The following is a 23,922-nucleotide window of genomic DNA, read 5'->3' on the forward strand; positions in this document are numbered from 1 at the left end:
GGGCTGTCCCAAGGCTGCAGGGGGGTCCCTCAACTTTGCACCCATAAATCCCACAACTGCACTTTTTTTCGACTGCTATTCATAGGCTAATCTTTTTCGCCTATTCCAATGCATTGACTTTCCGCACCGGCGAAAAGTCTTTGGAATTGAATACGGGATATGTTTTCGCCTGGCGAAATTACGTCACTGGTGAAAACTTTTCACGGAAAACGGCTTATCGTGGCTAATTGAATATGCCCCTATGTTGCTGATCAGCTGATGGCAACTTCTCTTTGAATAGTGGGCCTGATTCAGAGCCGGACGCTCTGAATCAGGGCCCTCCTACCTAATATTGGAGCGGCCTCCTGGCCGCTCACATAGCTGTGGGTGACCACTCACAGCTTATGCGAGTGGCCAAAAAGATGGTCGCGATGGTCAAGACCATCGCGGCCATCGTGCTTGCGACGAGACCCTGCGGTAGGGTCTTGCTGCCGCAAGCCCAGGAGTGCTTTTGGCTCTATCAGAGCCAAAAGCACCCCACTGACATCACTAGTGATGTCAGTGGGGCCGGCCCCAGATGGTAGGCGTTCCCATGGGAACACCTCCGTCTGGGCAGCCACTCCCCCGGCACGCCCACCAAAGGGGGCGTGCTGTCACTCACCATCGACAGCACGCCCCCTTTGGTGCGAGACCCGTCGCTATTCGGGTCTCGCGCATGCGCACGACGGTGCTCCCTCCGTCGTGCGCACTAGGGCACCATCGACCCGCTTGCGAGCGCTCAATGCTCGCGAGCGGGTCTGAATCAGGCCCAGTATCTGTTGTGCTTTCTCCTCCTTTTGCAGTGGTAATATCCCTTTATTCAGCAGGGTCCTCGGAGATAGTGGGTTGTTGAGCAGATTCCATGTTGCAGAATACCCCTCTCAATTATGGTATCCAAAATAGCTCAAAAGCAATAAATAGTACAGTGCCATGATCCGGGATGAACCCTATATGGGCTCAAAATTGTGAAGAATAACCGTCACTCCAAAGATCACTTAACAACAGCTTAGGTGTCCTCTGCTGTCGATGTGTGGTCATAGATGAACAAAATGCAGTGGTACTCAAAGTCTTTAAATCAAGTCAAAACATGTATTGTAATCTCCAACGTTTCAGAGGCTGTTGGCTCTTTTCTCAAGGAATACAGACAAAATGACATACATACATTGAGTCTTACCTTAAATACTATGGAATCACTACAGCTGAGTGAGGCTGGGGGCAGGAGCACGTCCAACGGCTCACACGGAGAGCTGGCTGGAACGTTCACTGCTAATGACGTCACCCACAATGCGACAGCTGTCACTATGGTAACCTAATGCCGTGCGGATGCACTGTCTCACCGGCCCCACTGTAGCTGTAAAACATAATTGATGAATCCCACGGTTCAAATCATAATGTGCAAACGTGAAATATGGGTAATAACTACCACACAAAATTAGAGAGTTGTTTTGTATCTGGATCTCCCCTGGTTTTGGATCTGAATCTGGTTTGGGATTTTTTCCTTGGTGTTTTGTTTTTCGGTTTTGGATCTGGATTTTTTCTTAAAATATCATAAAAACAGCTAAAATCACATAAAATTGGCCTGTTTTTGTTCCTACAGTATTATTAATTTGAATAACATTTATTTCCAGTCATTTCCAATCAATTTTGACCACCTCACAATATAATTTTTTTTCATCTAGTTAAGGTCAAAAGGTTGCATCCAGCTAGCTTGCTGACTAAGCTAAGCAACACTGTGGGTGGCACTAATATGTGGAAGCTCAGCTTCCAATTTCCTACACAGATACAGTGTGTTATACAGTGTGGGTTGGATACACCAATAGTGCACTTACTGTGACAGCAGTGTTAGCAGAGCGGGGTTGCTGATGGTGTCCTCAGTACATGGGATGGCAGTGCTGTGGTGCTAGCAGTGTCCTAAGTGCAGGGTACCGGCGGTGTCAGCAGAGCGGGGGTGCCGGAGGTGTCTTCAGTGCCGGTTTGCTGCTTGTGTCAGCAGTGCAGGGGCTGCTGACGGTGTCCTCAGTACATGGGATGACAGTGCTGCGGTGCTAGCAGTGTCCTCAGTGCAGGGCACTGGCGGTGTCAGCAGAGCGGGTGTGCCAGCGGTGTCTTCATTGCAGGTTTTCTGGCTGTGTTGGCAGTGCAGGTGTTGCTGACGGTGTCCTCAGTACATGGGAAGGCAGTGCTGTGGTGCTAGCAGTATCCTCAGTGCAGGGTACCAGCGGTGTCAGCAGAGCGAGGGTGCCAATGGTGTCTTCAGTGCAGGTTTGCTGGCTGTGTCGGCAGTGCAGGGGGTTGCTGACGATGTCCTCAGTACATGGGATGGCAGTGCTAGCAGTGTCCTCAGTGCAGGGTACTGGCGGTGTCAGCAGAGCGGGGGTGCCAGCAGTGTTTTCAGTGCAGGTTTGCTGGCTGTGTTGGCAGTGCAGGGGTTGTGACTGTGTCCTCAGTACATGGGATGGCAGTGCTGCAGTGCTAGCAGTGTCCTCAGTGCAGGGTACCGGCGGTGTCAGCAGAGCGGGGGTGCCAGCGATGTCTTCAGTGCAGGCTTGCTGGCTGTGTCGGCAGTGTGGGGGTTGCTGACAGTGTCCTCAGTACATGGAATGGCAGTGCTGCGGTGCTAGCAGTGTTCTCAGTGCAGCGTACCGGCGGTGTCGGCAGGGGTGCCAGCAGTGTCTTCAGTGCAGGCTTGCTGGATGTGTCAGCAGTGCGTGGGTTGCTGGCAGTGTCCTCAGTACATGGAATGGATAGTGCTGCAGTGCTGGCAGTGTCCTCAGTACATGGGATGGCAGTGCTGTGGTGCTAGCAGTGTCCTCAGTGCAGGGTACCAGCAGTGTCAGCAGAGTGGGTGTGGCAGTGGTGTCTTCAGTGCAGGTTTGCTGGCTGTGTCAGCAGTGCAGGGGTTGCTGATGGTGTACTCAGTACATGGGATGGCAGTTCTGCTGTGCTAGCAGTGTCCTCAGTGCAGGGTACCGGTGGTGTCAGAAGAGCGGGGGTGCCAGCAGTGTATTCAGTGCAGGCTTGCTGGCTGTGTCGGCAGTGTGGGGGTTGCTGACAGTGTCCTCAGTACATGGAATGGCAGTGCTGCGGTGCTCGCAGTGTCCTCAGTCAGTGCAGGGTACTGGCAGTGTCAGTAGAGTGGGGGTGCCAGCGGTGTCTTCAGTGCAGGTTTGCTGGCTGTGTCAGCAGTGCAGAGGTTGCTGGTGGTGTACTCAGTACATGGGATGGCAGTGCTGCGGTGCTAGCATTGTCCTCAGTGCAGGGTACCAGCTGTGACAGCGGAGTGGGTGTGCCAGCGGTGTCTTCAGTGCAGGTTTGCTGGCTGTGTCAGCAGTGCAGAGGTTGCTGGTGGTGTCCTCAGTACATGGGATGGCAGTGCTGCGGTGCTAGCAGTGTCCTCAGTGCAGGGTACTGGCGGTGTCAGCAGGGCAGGGGTGCCAGCGGTGTCTTCAGTGCAGGCTTGCTGGCTGTGTCAGCAGTGCGTGGGTTGCTGACAGTGGGCTTCATTCAGAGGTGGCCGTACGGTCTACGACCGCACGGCCGCCTCGATGTTTGTCCAGTGCGCATGCGCACGAGGGAGCCGGCTCCTGCGTGCACATGCGTGAGACCCGCTACGACCGACAGCGCCGGTCGTAGCGGGTCTCTTCCAAAGGGGGTGAGCTGTCGATGTTGATTGACAGCTCACCCCGTTTGGAAGGCGGGTCGGGGGGTGGCAGCCCAAACGGAGGCGTTCCCATGGGAACGCCTGCCGTTTGGGGGAGGCCCCACTGACATCACTAGTGACTAGTGATCACTGACAGAGCCAGAAGCTCTCCGGGGCTTACGACAAGTGAGACCCTACCCTAGGGTCTCGTCGTAAGCCCCGATGGTCGAGATGGTCTATGACCATCGCGACCATCACCCTAGCGGTCGTTAGAGCTGTGGGTGTAAACCCACAGCCTAACGACCGAAACAGAGGCAGCCGGTCCGGATGCAAGCGGCCGCCCAGTTTCTGAGCGACCGCTTGCTTCCTCCAACCGCTTCTGAATGAGGGCCAGTGTCCTCAGTACATGGAATGGCAGTGCTGCGGCACTGGCAGTGTCCTCAGTGAAGGATACCGGTGGTCTCGGCAGTGTGGGGGTGCCAGGGGTGTCTTCAGTGCAGGCTTGCTGGCTGTGTCGGCAGTGTGGGGGAATGGCAGTGCTGCGGTGCTGGCAGTGTCCTCAGTGAAGGGTACCATCGGTGTCAGCATTGCAGAGGTGCTAACGGTATCTTCAGTGCAGGTTTGCTGGCTGTGTCGGCAGTGCGGTGGTTGCTGACGTTGTCCTCAGTACATGGAATGGTTAGTGTGGGAGTGCTGGCAGTGTCCTCAGTGCAGGGTACTAATGGTGTCGACAAAGCGGGGGTGCCAGTGGTGTCTTCAGTGCAGGTTTGCTGACTGTGTTGGCAGTTATGGGGTGTTCTCTATTCAGGGTGCTAGCAGTTGCGGCATCATGGGGGAGCCAGTGGTGTCAGCTGCGGGGCTGCCGGTGGTGTCAGCAGTGGGGGTGCCAACAGCTGGTGTGCTGGCAGCAGGGGGTGCCAGCAGCAGGTGTGTCGACAGCGGGGGGTGCTGGCTGTGGGAACCAGCACCATCTTCTTTTAGTTGTTTTTTCCCTGCATTCAATGGGCTTAACACTGATTGGCTGAGAGCCATGACAGATGGCTTGTCAGCCAATCAGCGCTTTGCCCATTGAAGGCAAAGGGATTTTCAAAAATGGCCGCTCAAGGCAAAACCTCAAGATCCGACAGCAGATCGTGAGGTTTTGCCTCGGGATCACCCCGGATCCCCAAAATTCGGGTGGGTTCGCTTCTCTGAGAACTGAACCCGCTCATCCCTACACAAAATACACGTGAATAAGGTGAACACACATGACTAAAAGTATGCTGTAGTAACAAGGAATATGGATGCGAAACAAAAACATGACAAGCTCCATAAAAAGGCTCCAAGAATTGCCTAAAAGGCAAAATGCCTCAATTGTACAACATGTAGACATATGATACCCGGATCATTGTTCTCTTGTCCGCAGACAGGTGTTAAAATCAATATCAAACATGTATTAACATGTACAACTACTCATGTAGTATACATCATAGTCTGCCCATGTGGCCAATACTATGTGGGAAACACCTCTAGGACATTCCACAAACATATGGCTTTACATTGATCAGCCATACGTTCAGCTTTGACAGGTAAACCTTCAGACCAACCAGTAGCCCGTCATTACCTGTGTGTCAGCTACAGTACTAGGGGAATTTTATCACCCTGAGGGATGTGGACAGGCCAGAAGTCCATGGAGGGCATACCATTGCAGCTAAGCAGTTTGGACAGGTGAAGCCAGCGGTGAACTGCCAACAGAGAGCAGGAAGCTGGAAGAGTGCTAGGTTAGCGGAGGTAAGCAGTATGGATCAGCATGGCAGCAGCTTGATCAGGAGAAGTGGCATTGGGTCATCTGGGGCTAAACCCCAGCCAATGGGAACTGAGTGATCCTGCTCCTGGGTGCTGTGGTGTGCGCTCGGCACTGTGAGAGATCTTGTGTGCTGTAATGGTGCAATTTCTACCTCTGGTAAGTGCCCGGTATAGCTAGGACTAGTGGTTGGGTGTCCCAGAGCAGCAGGTATCTGCTCTCTGATGACTACAGTGTCCTTGTGCTGAGCTCCAGAGGTAGCAGGGACCAAGTGCCGACTGTCCCTATGACAGAAGTAGGCGGACAGTGCCTCTCCAGATTGATGGTGCCCCGGTGAGGATGCAGCAGCAACAGTACCGGCTTTCCGAGGGTTTGCCCGGTGCTGAGGAGGATCAGGTAACAGGCATGCTAGAGAGAGGTGACTGTGACAAAAGCAGGCAGGCACTGCTGGCCAATGTCCACCTACATATCGGTCAGTTGAGAGAAAAATGATTAGTTGGGCAAAATCAAACAGATTTTATTTTCCCAACTAGTTGGAACGACCGTTTTTGGATGTTTTTCATGTGTGGGAGCAAACGTCTGATTATCGTTTGCTCCCACACAGTAGACCAGTGGTTCTCAAACTCGGTCCTCAGCACCCCAAACAGTTCATGTTTTCCAGGTCACCTAGCAGGTGCGTAGGTGTATTCATTACTCATTGACACATTTAAAAGATCCACAGGTAGAGCTGATAATTTTACTTGTGATTCTGTGAGGAGACCTGGAAAACATGCACTGTTTGGGGTCCTGTGGACCGAGTTTGAGAACCTATGCACTAGACGATTACAGTATCATTCCAGCCAGCCAACTAGTTGGCTGGTTGAAATAATATTGTTCTAGTGTATGACCAGCATTAGCTGTATTAAGTTGTGTTATTAATTGCAGGACTGACTAGAGCAGTGGTGCCCAAACTCCTCAGGACCTAAACAAGTTCACATTTTCCAGTTCAGCTTGTATAGCTGCACAGGTGCATTTATTGCTCAGTGACACATTTTAACCACTTGCCTGGCATGGTCTCAATTTTCTGACCATACCAGGCAGTTCTTTATCTGCTCTGGTCGCAAAATTTCGACCAGTCAGATAACCATGAGGGCGGCTGCAGGGTAAGAATCTTCCTGCAGCTGCTGCTCTCAGAGGGACCTTCAGGTCCCTCTGTTGCCTGCACCCTCTCCCCCTGTGTCTGCTGTATTGCTGATCGACAACAGAAAGAATGTATCCACACAGACCAAGGTGATCAATAATCGCCCTTTCCCCCTATCCCATTCAGTACCAGTATATTAATTTGTCTAATGGTGGGGAGGTGCCCCCAGGAATAAAAATTAATATGGAGCAGAAAAGAAGGAAAAATTATTGCTATGGTGTGGCACTCAGAGCGATTATACTAGTATAATGATAAATATTCATTCAAATAGTATAGTGGTGGCCTATCTTATTGACAACAAATTCTTTATAATATAACTTTTAATTTGCTTTTTTAAAATAATCTCAGCTAAATATTAATACACATAATATTAAATACATAATAATGAAATAAGTTAAAATATTACTATCAACCACCTATATAGCATAATTAGTTTCAATCTTCAATTCTATAGACCAAGGGACAGAGTAATATTATGAGTACCGAGAAAAATAATGAACGATCATAATGTATCAAGGGTCTGTTAATATAATCCGTATCAACACTGGTGTGGATATACTGTATAGAAGGAGACACAATACTCCACAATAAAACCTCTTGGTTGTTCTATCCTCAAGTTTTAACATGACCTGTCCATCATCTTTTATATTGAATACTGACACAGTGCAAGCCTATTATCCCTCTTGATAGAATGAATATTTCATCACTGTTTAGAATCACAACGTATCCCAAATAATATCACAGTTACTGGGAGGGTATATAGGTGCTGAGGGGTTGGTTAGTTTCCTTATATTCTTGCTTTGTTCTGTTTGTACCTGCAGGCAACTGCCTGTATAAATCTCATATTTCTGAAGCAAATATTCTATTTTTCTCATATAACTAACATCAGGTTATAAGTTATATATATATATATATATATATATATATACATACATATATATATATATATATATGTATATATTACTTATAACCTGCTGTTAGTTTCCCAGGCAGTGCTATTGTTCAAGCACATGGGAAGGGGGTGGTGGAGCAGAGAAGCACATGGTTCCAGGTCCCATCTTTCCAGATGTAATTCCTTTCCTGCATGTTGTACTATTGTACACTACAGCGTAGATGATAACATTACAGACTAGATCACACTATATCATCCACTGTATGCTAACACAGACTTATGAATTTTTACTCTGTTTGTACCTGTTTGCAATTGCCAGTTTAAACCTTATATTTCTGAAGAAAATATTCTATTGGTCAACTGAAACCCTTTGCTCAGTTGAAACTAGTGGGCTAGCTATAAGTATACAAATGCTAATTAGATTATAGTGTGAACTGGCTATGTCTATACATATTAGGGGTGTGCACCGGCCACTTTTCGTGTTTTGGATCTGGATCTTTATTCGTGTTTTGGATCTGGATTGGTTTTGCCAAAACCACCCTTCGGTGTTTTGGATTCTGGGTTTTGTGTTTTGGATCTGTATTTTTTTTTAAAAAAGCATAAAATTAGGGGTGAGCGGGTTCGGATTTCTGAAATCCGAACCCCCCCGAGCCCCCCCGATCCGAGTCCGATCCGAGTCAGGCTCGACTTTTCCCGCCTGACTCGGATCTGAAATCGAGGCAAAACGTCATCATCCCGCCTTCCGAGTCTCGCGGGTTTTGGATCCTATATAAGGTACCCGCGTCGGCGCCATTTTCTCACTCGGCTGTGGACAGTGAAGAGGGAGGGTGGGAGTTATGGCTGTGTAGTGTAGTGTAGTGTAGTGCTGCTGTTGTCCACTACTTCAAAGTCCATAGGGGCTGGCTGTGTTGTGCTGTGCTGCTGTTGTTAATAGGGGCTGTGTCCACTACTTCAAAGTCCATAGGGGCTGGCTGGACTGTGTTGTGCAGTCAGTTCTCCATAGGGGCTGTGTCCACTCCAAAGTCCTGTGCAGTGTCCCAGTCCTAAAGGGGTGCTGTAGTGTTGTCCAGGGGGTGCTCTGTCCATCAGGGGTGCTCCCCCCAAGTGCTAAAAAAATAATATATTTTCTGTGTTTGTGAATTGTGTGCGCAGTAGCCGCACGTGCATCAACAAAGTAGTGCCAAGCGTGCGCCTGTGTCATAAGTAAAGGGCCGGCTGGCTTGACCGTTAAAGGGTGCTGTAACCCCCGAAAGTACACTCCAGTCCAAACCAAAAAAAAATTATTTTCTGTGTTTGTGAATTGTGTGCGCAGTAGCCGCACGTGCATCAACAAAGTAGTGCCAAGCGTGCGCCTGTGTCATAAGTAAAGGGCCGGCTGGCTTGACCGTTAAGGGTGCTGTAACCCCCGAAAGTACACTCCAGTCCAAACCAAAAAAAAAATTATTTTCTGTGTTTGTGAATTGTGTGCGCAGTAGCCGCACGTGCATCAACAAAGTAGTGCCAAGCGTGCGCCTGTGTCATAAGTAAAGGGCCGGCTGGCTTGACCGTTAAGGGTGCTGTAACCCCCGAAAGTACACTCCAGTCCAAACCAAAAAAAAAATTATTTTCTGTGTTTGTGAATTGTGTGCGCAGTAGCCGCACGTGCATCAACAAAGTAGTGCCAAGCGTGCGCCTGTGTCATAAGTAAAGGGCCGGCTGGCTTGACCGTTAAGGGTGCTGTAACCCCCGAAAGTACACTCCAGTCCAAACCAAAAAAAAATTATTTTCTGTGTTTGTGAATTGTGTGCGCAGTAGCCGCACGTGCATCAACAAAGTAGTGCCAAGCGTGCGCCTGTGTCATAAGTAAAGGGCCGGCTGGCTTGACCGTTAAGGGTGCTGTAACCCCCGAAAGTACACTCCAGTCCAAACCAAAAAAAAAATTATTTTCTGTGTTTGTGAATTGTGTGCGCAGTAGCCACACGTGCATCAACAAAGTAGTGCCAAGCGTGCGCCTGTGTCATAAGTAAAGGGCCGGCTGGCTTGACCGTTAAGGGTGCTGTAACCCCCGAAAGTACACTCCAGTCCAAACCAAAAAAAAAATTATTTTCTGTGTTTGTGAATTGTGTGCGCAGTAGCCGCACGTGCATCAACAAAGTAGTGCCAAGCGTGCGCCTGTGTCATAAGTAAAGGGCCGGCTGGCTTGACCGTTAAGGGTGCTGTAACCCCCAAAGTACACTCCAGTCCAAACCAAAAAAAAATTATTTTCTGTGTTTGTGAATTGTGTGCGCAGTAGCCGCACGTGCATCAACAAAGTAGTGCCAAGCGTGCGCCTGTGTCATAAGTAAAGGGCCGGCTGGCTTGACCGTTAAGGGTGCTGTAACCCCCGAAAGTACACTCCAGTCCAAACCAAAAAAAAAATTATTTTCTGTGTTTGTGAATTGTGTGCGCAGTAGCCACACGTGCATCAACAAAGTAGTGCCAAGCGTGCGCCTGTGTCATAAGTAAAGGGCCGGCTGGCTTGACCGTTAAGGGTGCTGTAACCCCCGAAAGTACACTCCAGTCCAAACCAAAAAAAAAATTATTTTCTGTGTTTGTGAATTGTGTGCGCAGTAGCCACACGTGCATCAACAAAGTAGTGCCAAGCGTGCGCCTGTGTCATAAGTAAAGGGCCGGCTGGCTTGACCGTTAAGGGTGCTGTAACCCCCGAAAGTACACTCCAGTCCAAACCAAAAAAAAAATTATTTTCTGTGTTTGTGAATTGTGTGCGCAGTAGCCGCACGTGCATCAACAAAGTAGTGCCAAGCGTGCGCCTGTGTCATAAGTAAAGGGCCGGCTGGCTTGACCGTTAAGGGTGCTGTAACCCCCGAAAGTACACTCCAGTCCAAACCAAAAAAAAAATTATTTTCTGTGTTTGTGAATTGTGTGCGCAGTAGCCGCACGTGCATCAACAAAGTAGTGCCAAGCGTGCGCCTGTGTCATAAGTAAAGGGCCGGCTGGCTTGACCGTTAAAGGGTGCTGTAACCCCCGAAAGTACACTCCAGTCCAAACCAAAAAAAAATTATTTTCTGTGTTTGTGAATTGTGTGCGCAGTAGCCGCACGTGCATCAACAAAGTAGTGCCAAGAGTGCGCCTGTGTCATAAGTAAAGGGCCGGCTGGCTTGACCGTTAAAGGGTGCTGTAACCCCCGAAAGTACACTCCAGGCCAAACCAAAAAAAAATTATTTTCTGTGTTTGTGAATTGTGTGCGCAGTAGCCGCACGTGCATCAACAAAGTAGTGCCAAGAGTGCGCCTGTGTCATAAGTAAAGGGCCGGCTGGCTTGACCGTTAAAGGGTGCTGTAACCCACAAAGTACACTCCAGTCCAAACCAAAAAAAAAATTATTTTCTGTGTTTAGCCGCACGTATATATCAAATCGATATAACATAAATGGAGGACCAAACTTTCTCCGATAAAAATAAAATAGAGAAAGATCAAGAACCACTTCCTCCTAGTGCTGAAGCTGCTGCCACTAGTCATGACATAGACGATAACATGCCATCAACGTCGTCTGCCAAGGCCGATGCCCAATGTCATAGTAGAGGGCACATACAATCCCAAATGGCAAAGTTCAGGAAAATGACCTTGAAAAAGACATTTAAATCAGCTGAAGAGAAACGTAAACTTGCCAATATGCCATTTACGACACGGAGTGGCAAGGAACGGCTAAGGTCGATCCCTAGTATGTTCATGACTAGTGGTTCAGCTTCACATGACGATGGAAGCCCTCCTCCCACTAAAAAAATCAAAAGAGTTAAGCTGGCAAAAGCACAGCGAAGAACTGTGCTTTCTAAGAAGATATCACAAATCCCCAAGGAGAGTCCAAGTGTGGTGGTGGTTGCGATGCCTGACCTTCCCAGCACTGGACGGGAAGAGGTGGCTCTTTCCACCATTTGCATGCCCCCTGCAAGTGCTGAAAGGAGCACCCACAGTCCACTTGCTGATATGCAAATTGAAGATGTCACTGTTGAAGTACAACAGGATGAGGATACTGGTGTAGCTGGCGCTGAGGAGGAAGTTGGCGAGGAGGATTCTGATGGTGATGTGGTTTGTTTAAATCAGGCTCCGGGGGAGACAGTTGTTGTCCGTGGGATGAAAAAGCCCATCACGGTCATGCCTGGGCAGAAGACCAAACATTCCACCTCTTTGGTCTGGCAATATTTCTATCCAAATCCGGACAACAACTGTCTTGCCATATGTACCATATGTAAAGGTGAAATAAGTAGGGGTAGGGACGTCAACCACCTAGGAACATCCTCCCTTATACGGCACCTGCAGCGCGTTCATAAAAAGTTACTGTCAAGTTCAGAAACTTTGGCTAAGACCGTAAGCAGTCCAGGGACACCTAAATCCCGTTGTCCTGTTGTATCCAAGCGCCTGCAAACCACACCGTCAACTACCTCCTCGTCAATTTCCTCCTTAGTCAGGATCGGAAGTAGTCCTGCAGGCCATGTCACTGGCATGACTGACTCTCCTATCCGGGATTCCTCTGGAGGATCCTGCATTGCTACGCCTACTGCTGCCGCTGCTGCTGTTGCTGCTGCTGGGAGTCGTTCATCATCCCAGAGAGGAAGTAGGAACACCACTACTTTTACTAAACAATTGACCCTCCAACAGTCCTTAGCGAGGAGGATGAAGTACGACAGCAGTCATCCTGAAGCAAAACGTATAACTGAGGCCTTGACTGCTATGTTGGTGTTAGACGTGCGTCCGGTATCCGCCATTAGTGCAGTGGGATTTAGACAATTGATGGAGGTAGTGTGTCCCCGGTTCCAAATACCGTCTAGATTCCACTTCACTAGGCAGGCGATACCGAGACTGTACAGAAACGTCAGAAAAAGTGTCCTCAGTGTCCTGAAAAATGCCGTTGTACACAATGTCCACTTAACCACGGACATGTGGACAAGTGGAACAGGGCAGACTAAGGACTATATGACTGTGACAGCCCACTGGGTAGATGTATCACCTTACGCAGCAACAGCAGCAGCGTCACCAGTAGCAGCATCTCAGAAACGCCAGCTCGTTACAAGGCAGGCTACGCTGTGTATCACCGGTTTCAGTAAGAGGCACACCGCCGACAACCTCTTAGAGAAACTGAGGGAAATCATCGCCCAGTGGCTTACCCCACTTAGACTCTCCTGGGGATTTGTGATATCTGACAACGCCACCAATATTGTGCGGGCATTACATCTGGGCAAATTCCAGCACGTCCCATGTTTTGCTCACACAATAAACTTGGTGGTGCAGAATTTTCTGAAAAGCGACAGGGGCGTGCAGGAGACGCTTTGGGTGGCCCGAAAAATTTCTGGCCACTTTCGCCATTCAGCGACTGCGTGCCGAAGACTGGAGCGCCAGCAAACACTCTTGAACCTGCCCCGCCATCACCTGAAGCAAGAGGTTGTGACACGGTGGAACTCAACCCTCTATATGCTTCAGAGGATGGAGGAGCAGCAAAAGGCCATACAAGCCTATACATCCACCTATGACATAGGCAAAGGAGGGGGTATGCACCTGACTCAAGCGCAGTGGAGAATGATTTCCGTGTTGTGCAAGGTTCTCCAGCCCTTCGAACTTGCCACACGTGAAGTCAGTTCAGACACTGCCAGCTTGAGTCAGGTCATTCCCCTCATCAGGCTTTTGCAGAAGCAGCTGGAGAAAGTGAAGGAGGAGCTAAGACGGAGCGATTCCGCTCGGCATGTGGGACTTGTGGATGAAGCCCTTCATTCGCTTTGCCAGGATTCCAGGGTGGTCAATCTGTTGAAATCAGACCACTACATTTTGGCCACCGTGCTCGATCCTAGGTTTAAAGCCTATGTGGTGTCTCTCTTTCCGGCCGACACAAGCCTGCAGAGGTGCAAAGACCTGCTGGTGAACACACTGTCAGCTGAAGCGGAACGTGACACGTCAACAGCTCCTTCTTCATTTTCTCCTGCAACTGGGGCTGCCAGGAAAAAACTTAGGTATCCTAAGCAACCCGCTGGCGGTGATGCAGGACAGGCAGGACCAAGTTTGGACATCTGGTCCGGACTGAAGGACCTGGCAACAATTTCTGACATGTCTACTGTCACTGCATATGATACTGTCACCATTGACAGAATGGTGGAGGATTACATCGGTGACAGCATCCAAGTAGGCATGGCAGACAGTCCATACCTGTACTGGCAGGAAAAAGAGGCAATTTGGAGGCCCCTGTACAAACTGGCTCTATTTTACCTGAGTTGCCCCCCCTCCAGTGTGTACTCCGAAAGAGTGTTTAGTGCAGCCGGGAACCTTGTCAGCGAAAGGCGTAGGAGGTTGCTTCCACAGAATGTGGAGAAGATGATGTTCATCAAAATGAATTATCAGCTCTTCCAGGGAGACCAGCCTCCAGAAGGTACAGAGGGACCTGTGGTGGTGGATTCAAGTGGGGACGAGTTAATACTTTGTGAGGATGAGGATGTACACACTGAAGAGGGTGAGGAATCGGTGGATGAGGAGGATGAGGATGACATCTTGCCTCCATAGAGCCAGTTTGTGCAGGGACACATTAATTGCCAGCTTGTTTTGTGGGGGCCCAAACGAACCAATCATTTCAGCCACAGTTGTGTGGCAGACCCTGGCGCTGAAATGATTGGTTTGTTAAAGTGTGCATGTCCTGTTTATACAACATAAGGGTGGGTGGGAGGGCCCAAGGACAATTCCATCTTGCACCTCTTTTTTTTCTTTGCATTATGTACAGTTTGGGGCCTAGTTTTTCAAACTGCCATCCTGTCTGCCACTGCAGTTTCACGCCTAGATGGGTCACGTGTTTGTGCCGCCCACTCGTGTCGCTTAGCATAGTCATCCAGCTACCTCGGTGCAACGTTTTGGACATAAAAACACTATTGTGAGGTGTGAGGTGTTCAGAATAGACTGGAAATGAGTGGAAATTAAGGTTATTGAGGTTAATAATAGCATAGGAGCAGAAAAACCTACAAATTCTGTGATTTTAGCTGTTTTTATGCTTTTTTAAAAAAAAATACAGATCCAAAACACAAAACCCAGAACCCAAAACACGGAAGGGTGGTTTTGGCAAAACCAATCCAGATCCAAAACACGAAGAAAGATCCAGATCCAAAACCAAAACACAAAACACGAAAAGTGGCCGGTGCACACCCCTAGTATATATATATATATATATATATATATATATATATATATATATATATATTCTCTATGTTTATTGTTTTGGTATACACATTAATATTATATTTTTTATAAGCAATTGATCTGGGATGCAGTTTCTAGATCTAGGTTTTATATTCCAGATACTGTTATTTGATTATGTATGTATGTATGTATGTATGTATGTATGTATGTATGTATGTATGTATGTATATATATATATATATTATTTTTATTTTTTTATTATATATTTTTTATTATTTATTTTGTTTGGTTATTTGTTAATGTATTTCTATAAACCAATAAAAATGTACTCAATTTAAAAAAAAAAAAAAATTAGGGTTTTGGGCAACATGAAAGTAATTAGCTAAATCTGTAAGAGAAAAATATTTTCCCCAGCGCCAGTGATGGTGCGTAATAACAGCAGCACACTCACCTGAAGTATAGCCAAACTTCCAACAGAAACAGAAATTAAAAACAAAAATAGTAGGCGGCGCCCATGAACACAATTCAAGGATTGTAATATAAATTAGTCTTTAATATAAGCTCATGTGCCTAAGTGTAAATAAACATGCAAAAACATGAATAAAACTCCCGGGAGTATAAAATTGTATATACAGTATCTCTTAGGATCAAATGTATCTAATCCTATAACATAAAAATAATAAACAAATACAATAAAATGATCAATTCTCCATTTAGCTAAACCATCTGAGAAACACAGGTATTGCACAACACGAGAAATGAAATTTGAGGGTGCCAAAATAAAGATATGAACATACACCCTAGTTAGAAAGTATTAGAAAATCGCAGGTTTTTCATGACTAAAATTTAGAGATGAGCGGGTTCGGCTCTTCAGGAATCAGACCCACCCGAATTTCGGGGATTCGGGGGGAATCGAGACACAGCTCAGGTCTCCCTACCTGCCCCAGATCCCTAATCGAGGCAAAACCTCGCGATCCTGCTGTCGGATCTCGAGGTTTTGCCTCGAGCGGCCATTTTAGAAAGTCCCATTAAATTCAATGGGCATTATATTCCTGTGTCACGGCTCTCAGCCAATCAGCATTAAACCCATTGAATTCAATGGGCACAGCAGGAAGTTAGGAAGATGCCGCCAATCCCCCTCGCTTGACACCGCTGGCAGCCTTGCTGCCGAAACCGCTGTCACCCCTGCACCCCTCGCTGATGACCCCCACTGGCAGCACTCCATGCTGCTGACACCCCTGCTGCTGACACTGCTGGCACCCTGCATTGAGGACACCACCGGCACCCATGTACTGCCGATACTGTCAGCACACGTGCACTGAGGACACAGCAAGCACCCCCGCTTTGATGACACCGCCGGCACCCTGCACTGAGGACACTGCCAGCATCCCTGCACTCCCCACATACTGAGGACACCATCAGCAACCCCACACTGTCAACACTCCCACAGTGAGTACACCACCTGCACACCTGCACTGCCAACACTGTCAGCACACGTGCACTGAGGACACTGCCAGCACCCATACACTGCTGCCCAACATACTGAGGACATCAGCAACCCTGCACTGCCGACACTACCACACTGAGGACACCACCGGCACCCCTGCACTGCCAACACTGTCAGCACATGTGCACTGAAGACACCGCTGGCACCCCCGCTTTGCCGACCGATGGCACCCTGCACTGAGGACACTGCCAGCACCCCTGCACTGCTGCCCCACGTACTGAGGACACCGTCAGCGACCCCGCACTGCCGACACTCCCACACTGAGGACACCACCGGCACCCCTGCATTGCCGACACTGTCAGCACATGTGCACTGAGGACACCGCTGGTACCCCCGCTTTGCCGACACCCTGCACTGAGGACACTGCCAGCACCCCTGCACTGCTGCCCCACGCATTGAGGAAGCCGTCAGCACCCCGCACTACCGACACTACCGGCACTCCCACACGAGGGCACCTCCGTACTGCCGACACTGTCAGCACCATTGCACTGTGGACACCGCCGGCTCCCTGAACTGAGGACACTGCCAGCACCCCCACTCTGCCAACACTGCCACACTGCCAACACCCCTGCATTAAGGACATCTCTGGCTCTCTCGCATTGAGGACACCAGCACCACGCACTGCCAACACTGCTGACACAGTAAGTGCACTATTGGTGTATCCAACCCACACAGTATAACATACTGTATCTGACCCGCACTGTATTCAACCCACACTGTATTCGACCTGCACTATATCAGACCCGCACTGTATCCGACCTGCGCTATAAACTGCACTGGTATCCGACCCGCACTGTACCCTGCACTGTATCCGGCCTGCACTATTTCTGAGTCGCAGGTATGGAGCATTATTTTCAATGGTTGGGGAGATATTGGGGACCTGCTCAACAAAAAGGCTGATTGATTGGGGCTTTACATGTGCCAGTCCTCGGTGGCCCAGCACCCCAGGAGGGAAATACAGATTGGGCACTGAGAATAGGCATGTGCACTTGTGAAGTGGGCATTCATGTCTGCTGTTGCTATTTACACATGGTTTAGGGGTTTTTTTTGTTTGCTGCTTGTTAGCTACGATTAATTGTTTTGAGCAAGGATATTCCATGTACGATTTTTAGTAAATTTCTGTGTTGTATTTTTTTCTATTGAACGTACTTGTGAGTTGGTTTGGCCTATGTTGGTGAACAATAATGTGTGAGGTGGTCAAAATTGACTGGAAACGAGTGGAAATTAATGTTATTGAGGTTAATAATACTGTAGGAACAAACAAAAGCCCAAATTATGTGATTATAGCTGTTTTTATAATTTTTTTATAAAAAAATACAGATCCAAAACCAAAACACGCAAGGGCAGTTTTGACAAAATCAAATCCAGATCCAAAACACAAGGAGATACAGATCCAAAACCAAAACATGGGGGTCGGCGCACATCTTTACTAAAATTATACCTTAAAAATTGCCTGCAAAAACATAGATGAGCAAATTCGAGACAATACAATCACAATAAAATTGTAAGAGACATAAAAAGAAATTAAAGGGGGTCCTCGAAAAACATTGCAATAAATGCAGTTCTGCATATTGGGAATGGGGCTCCTGGTCAAACATAACACTAAGGAAGAAGACACACATCCAAGCCAGGAACCATGACATCCAAGCCAGGAACCATGACATCCAAACAAGAGTCAGAAGAAGCGCAGCAGAGGAGCATTCTGACGGTTTCAGATAACATTAATGTCAGTCAGCATTATACATAACCTGGGCATTATCTTCATCTGCAAGGGCGGCAGCATCCTCTTTATCTAGGTATGCAGTTACATCTGGAGCTGTGGTAAAATGTTTAGGAGTTCCCATCAAAGAGTCAGAGACGGGCAGGATATAGTTAGGTGAAGTGTCGGCCCAATTTAATGAGATGTGAGCATATGGGAGTGAATTTCTTACGTGCACATGTAAGTTCAGGGGAATAGTCCTGAAAATAGGAAGTTTAGATTCATACCGCTGAAGCTCTTGGTGTCTGTGAGATGCAGACCAGATGGCCTCTTTATGAAGAGTCACCGAAAAAGGGTGACAAGTGGTCTGGAGTTGGGGTACGGTAGAGAGGTTCCTGTTTTATTAGAATGTTCTATGACAAGATCAATATAAGAATCTTGAATATTCAGTCATTCTGAAGCGTGTTCCACAGGAAATGATATAGCAGAGTCTCTTTTATGTTTCAGGTAATCCCATAATTCTTAAATTGTTGCAACGAAATCTATTTTCAAGATCATCCAATTTTGACCAAATCTGACCATCAGACTTTAGTCATGTAGAACCCTGGGATTTTAAGTCAGATATATCTTGAAATTTTCCCCCAATCTGTGCTCCACATCAGCCACTCTATGAGCCAATTGCTGTACGGCTGCAGCCTGTGCCTTGGCTAGTTACTTTAATAAGGGGCCTACTGTATCTTTAGTCACCCCGACTATATCCTCATAAGAAAGAGGAGTCACTGTACATGCAAAGCACTGGATGATGGAGGAATCGGCAGGTCTGGGGATTCCTGCTTCAGCGTCTTCAGAGTGTGCCATATTGAAGGAGGCACGACCTTTTATCTGGCCAGGACTATTGTTTGCCAGGCATCAGGGAGGTTAAAAATATCTCTTACTGGAGAAGGTCTCCGGGAGGTACAGGGAGTCGTCCACTGAAAATTAGATGTCAGCGGCATTAGTAGGGGGTAGACTGAGCAGGCAACGGAGCTGAGCTGAGTTGCGGCTCACACCATTGCCACCAAAAGTGTAAGTCCTCTCAAAACCAACCTTAACGTAGGATGCAATCTTGCGCATTCATTTACCCTTATTTCTCCCTCATATGACAAATACATAGCCTTACATATCCTTATAGCAGCCCAGGTAGAGCAGCAATAGACTGTGCCTCCACATCACAACTAAAAATATATTATACCTCCACATTCAACCAAAAATATATTATAAAGTCAATATCACTTTGAAAAGGAAACCACTGGACTTAAATACTCGTTGGCAGATTGGCAATTGGCATGTGCATTGTACAGTACCTACAGAATATTAATATGATGACGCTTCTGCCCGTGATAAATTATGGGATATGATAGTCTTCACCAGCAAGTGTTAAATAGACCCCTTAGTCTACCAGTCATTTGTATCAGGACTCCAGACAAACTCATTTTTATAATCAATGTACTGCATTGGAATCTACTGTTAGTTTCACTGCAACTGAATTATAACCATTGTCACTTACTGAGAACTCGGGGGCGTTATAGTCACAGAGTACACACACACACACACACATAAGTAAATAATTGGATTGCTTTCTATAAATTGTTGTGATTGGGTTCCTGACCTATGAGCTTTTCCAAAGGGAAACGGATAACCCATGGCAGGATTATATGTTATCTGGCTCTAATAATACTCGCCTGCAGCAGGATTTGCAGTATATTCCAAACCTTGGCCATAAAGAAGCAGCCTCCGATAACGATAACATCTCTGCAGACAGTTTTCTTGTTTGGGAAACTGGTAACTTCTACTTTCTTCAATCATGTTGTCTGTCTCAGCGGCTGAACCTCCATATTTCCACTAGCGGCCATTCTATTTAGAACATTATCAAAACATCAGTGTCTAATTTAATTACTGGATTCTTGTTGTGACCAGGAAATGTGTAATAGATCCGTGATGTCACTGGCAAAGCAGATAAAAAATACGAAAAATAGTTGAGATTGTCTAATGAACTAACAGCTCGCAATATGAAACATTATCTAAATTAGCAATTCCAGATACATTTTCTCTGTTTGCAGCAGGAAGTTATAAATGGTCAAAGTCAGCAACTAAAAATAAAGTGAGACAATGTATGATCCCAAACATAGATAATAATAATAATAATTACCATTTATGGGCAAAAGGCAGCAAGTAGGCTCCGTGATGTCACCAGGGTGATGCCCAGTGTGGCCAATAGACCCCTTCTGCGCACCCCCAAAAATGAGATGTTGTCTCACGGGGCATGGATGCATGGCCTCATGGCACTCCCCCTCCACACACCCGTTTCATCACTCTTTGGACATTGCTGTACTCCAGGCTGCCCCCAGAGACTATCCCTGCACTGTCAACTCCTCTTCAGTGATCAGGAGCCAGCATTTGGGTGATGTCCGCAACCCCCTAGTGATGCCGCTGTGTAGGCTAGCAGCAACTAGGTAGCCCCCAGCTCCTTCATGCTTTATCCCACATTCTGGCTGTTAGCAAATCAGAGTTGGGGACAGGGTTGTAGGTGAAGCATCCAAATACCATACATTGCCCATCTATGAGATCAGAGAAGTGAGTGCAGTGCAGCCAGCACCACCTGATGATGGGCAGCCACCATTTATTGTTAACTAGCAGTGGGTGATACGCAGAGGAGTGCGTGGGGCATGTTGGGGGGACTGTGGTGCCTATATATGAGGTCAAAACTCACGCAGAAATTACTTAAACACATGCCACTCAGGTGCCTATTTATTATTAGCTGCCTTTTATTTAACATCTGCAATCAACAATATTTGCAGTGACATGAACTAACGTGGCAATATACCATTACATGCTGGGTAAGAGCATCCACTTAAATACTGTCATGGCAATGTGCCCCATTGACCGTTCCTTATTGCAGCACCGAATGAACGCCCTTCTAGATACCGACACAGGGCCTGATTCTGCAAGGATTGTAATTGCTAAGCTGCCCGCAGATATGGTAATGCAGCAGGTGGCATCACGCCCCCTGTGCATTACTTAACCGAGCAGCGTTGTTCAATGCAGCATCGGTTAATCTGTGCACCATCGGCTGGCTGCAGTGACCCATAGGGTCCGGCAGCCGGCTGCCACAGTTTACAGGAAGATGCCAGGAAATCTCTGTCACCCGACAAAGATCCTGGCCTCTCCCCCCCCCCCAACGGCTGCAACACGCCTCTATTTCGGGTAACAGAGGCTGTCACCGCCCCCTCCCCACCCCCAAACGGCAGCAGACTGTCAATCACTGACAGTCTGCAAGCGTACTCGCAGACCCGTTCTGCACATGCGCAGAGCGGGTCTGGCGCCTGCGCAGATTCCCAAACAGCGGGAATCTGCGTTCAGCAGTGCCCGCTGAATCAGGCCCGCAGTGTTTACACTGTGAGATTGCAGCCATCAGATCCGAATGTGTTCAGTCCAGACTGCCAAGGAGTGATATGAAGATCCCTTTCTTAGGCCCTGATTCAGAGCCGCTCGCTGAAGCTGCCCGCTCACTGGGATTGTGGGCGTTTCTTTTTTTTTTTGATCTCCGGCTGCTCGCAAAGCTGTGGGAGACCAACCACAGCTTGTTCGAGCGGCCAGGAGACCATCGCGATAATCGCAACCATTGACCTTGCAACGAGACCCTACGGTAGAGTCTAGGCTGCCGCAAGGCCGAGTGGACTTCCTGCTCTAATAGAGCAGGAAGTCCACTACTGACATCAGTAATGATGTCAGTAAGACCTCCCTACAAACGCCAGGCATTCCTAAGGGAACGTCTGTGTTTGTCCAGCCACCCCCCCACCTGCCCACAAAACGGGGCGAGCTGTCACTCACCATCAACAGCCGTCCCGTCTTGCGCATGCGCAGTGCCTAAACATCGGGCTGCTTGCGAGTCAGGGCCTTAGTCTTAGGTGATATGGTAGCCTATGGTCCATAGGTAGGCTATGGAATAAGCTTTTTGGAGTTTGGTCAATTGCTCCACACCATAGTCTCCGTTGAGAATAATGATGGAAACACATGCATGCAATGCAAACTGTGTGGAGTTTGTATATTCTCCCTGTGCTTGCATAGGTTTCCTCCCACAATCCAAAAATGTACTGGTAGGTGAATTGACTCCCCCAAAAAATAACCCTAGTGTGTATGGTTTAAGGATACTGAATTTGAACCTCTATACACTCCTACCTATACCTTCTAAAACCTGCCTATAAACCTCTAAAATTTATGCTATTTGCATATGCAGTCATACAGTAAAATAAAGACTTTAGACCTTGAACATGTGTTTCCAAAGCACAAAGTATTATTCAAGTAAAATACAGATAGTTACACACTGTGATCTAAGTACAATTTAGCGCAAAGAAATTATACAGACCCAAGATATAGTTATACATACGCACGCGCTCTGGACCAGATCTGGGGTCACAACACACACATTTACACCCTTACAGAAACAGACAACACAATAGAGAGGTTTGTTGCTGATCCCATTGGTTCCCCATCACGGTGCGTTTGTTACAGGACATTTAACAGGTTGATTCAAATAGACACAGGTCAGCCTCCGACAGCCTATTGTCTCCTCTATTCCCCCTGCATGCAAATCTAAGCTGTTAGTTTCACAAAATACATTTTGGTGCTTTATATCTCTACGGTTCATAAATTGAGAATGCATGTTGCAATCTTCACATCGATGATACCGGAAAGCTGTTGAGAAAGTGCGGATCAGTATAACACCAAACACTGCTTACTTATCATGTATTAAATCTTAGATACCAAATAATCTTTATTTCACAACATTAGTAATAACTGAATAAAACTTGAATATTATACTTTAAAGCTAAGGAATCTTTTATGTGGGTGTGCATGGTGTAAGTATTAGGGGTTTGGGTAAAGACGCTGGTTAGATTTATCTGATTTGGGGCAGATGTGCACGCATGCAGCTAATAAACAGCGTTCACTTGCAGGATATTGTGCATTCACTAATGTACGTCATGTTAACAGCGCAACTGTGCGTAATGTGCGGTGTTTATGCATGTGATTCTATCTATGGTGGATTTATATATATATATATATATATATATATATCAATCATTTTTAAACTGCAATGCAATGTTTTATTAGTAATGAGATTCACTCTCAAACAGGGTGGGGACGCAAAAAATTGGGATCATAACAAATTCCACAGGTTTGACATCATGACAGTTTGGTGCCAGCCTGTCTGACAGTGAGTTTAAAAGAGCAGATTTCTTACCAATGTTCATTCAGTCAAATTCAAGTGTCTGGGCCATATTACAATTGCCACAGCTACACCTGTCCACAGGTGGGGTCTCTCCCTTTACATGCAAAAACACCCACAGTTCCTGGTGTATTGTCTTTTTCTATTTACTTTTCTCAGGAGGCTGTTTCTCTAGTTGTTTTGGTATTTCTCTATGCAAGGTTGTCCCCAGAATGGGCCTGTCATGGCTTCTAAAGGGATTATCAAAAACATTGCCATTTGTACTTAGCTTGTGAGTTGTAACTTAAGATGGCGTCGTGCAGATACTTATTTTTAAGATGGAGTCTGGTTTCCATTCGCAAGATGGCGTCGCTCCAAGCTAATTTTACACTGATTCTGTCTCAGCCACTAAACCAGCTTTGACAGTTTGTGTACATGTGTAGGGAAAATAGATTGTAAGCTCCACTGTGGCAGGGACTGAGATGAATGGTCTAATAGTCTCTGTAAAGTGCTGCAGAATGTGCTTGCGCTACATTAATAAAAGTTAATAAATTAATAAATTAATAAATAATACTAGCACTTGCTGAGTACAAAATAATTGCCTCCGTTATTTCATTTTTAAATAATATTAACCCCTTAATGTGTATTAATATTATATCGTCTGTGTATTTAAACAATTATTTTTGTTATTTATTATTAATTTGCTTCCAATAATAAATTAAATAACTGTATCCAATAAATATATATAATTGTTTGGCCCACTTAATTAAGTATTAATTAGTAACAATTTACAATTTAGGACCATATGCAATTT

Source organism: Taudactylus pleione, unplaced genomic scaffold (genome assembly GCF_031769625.1).
Source record: "Taudactylus pleione unplaced genomic scaffold, aTauple2 ptg000336l, whole genome shotgun sequence".
Lineage (NCBI taxonomy): Eukaryota > Metazoa > Chordata > Amphibia > Anura > Myobatrachidae > Taudactylus > Taudactylus pleione.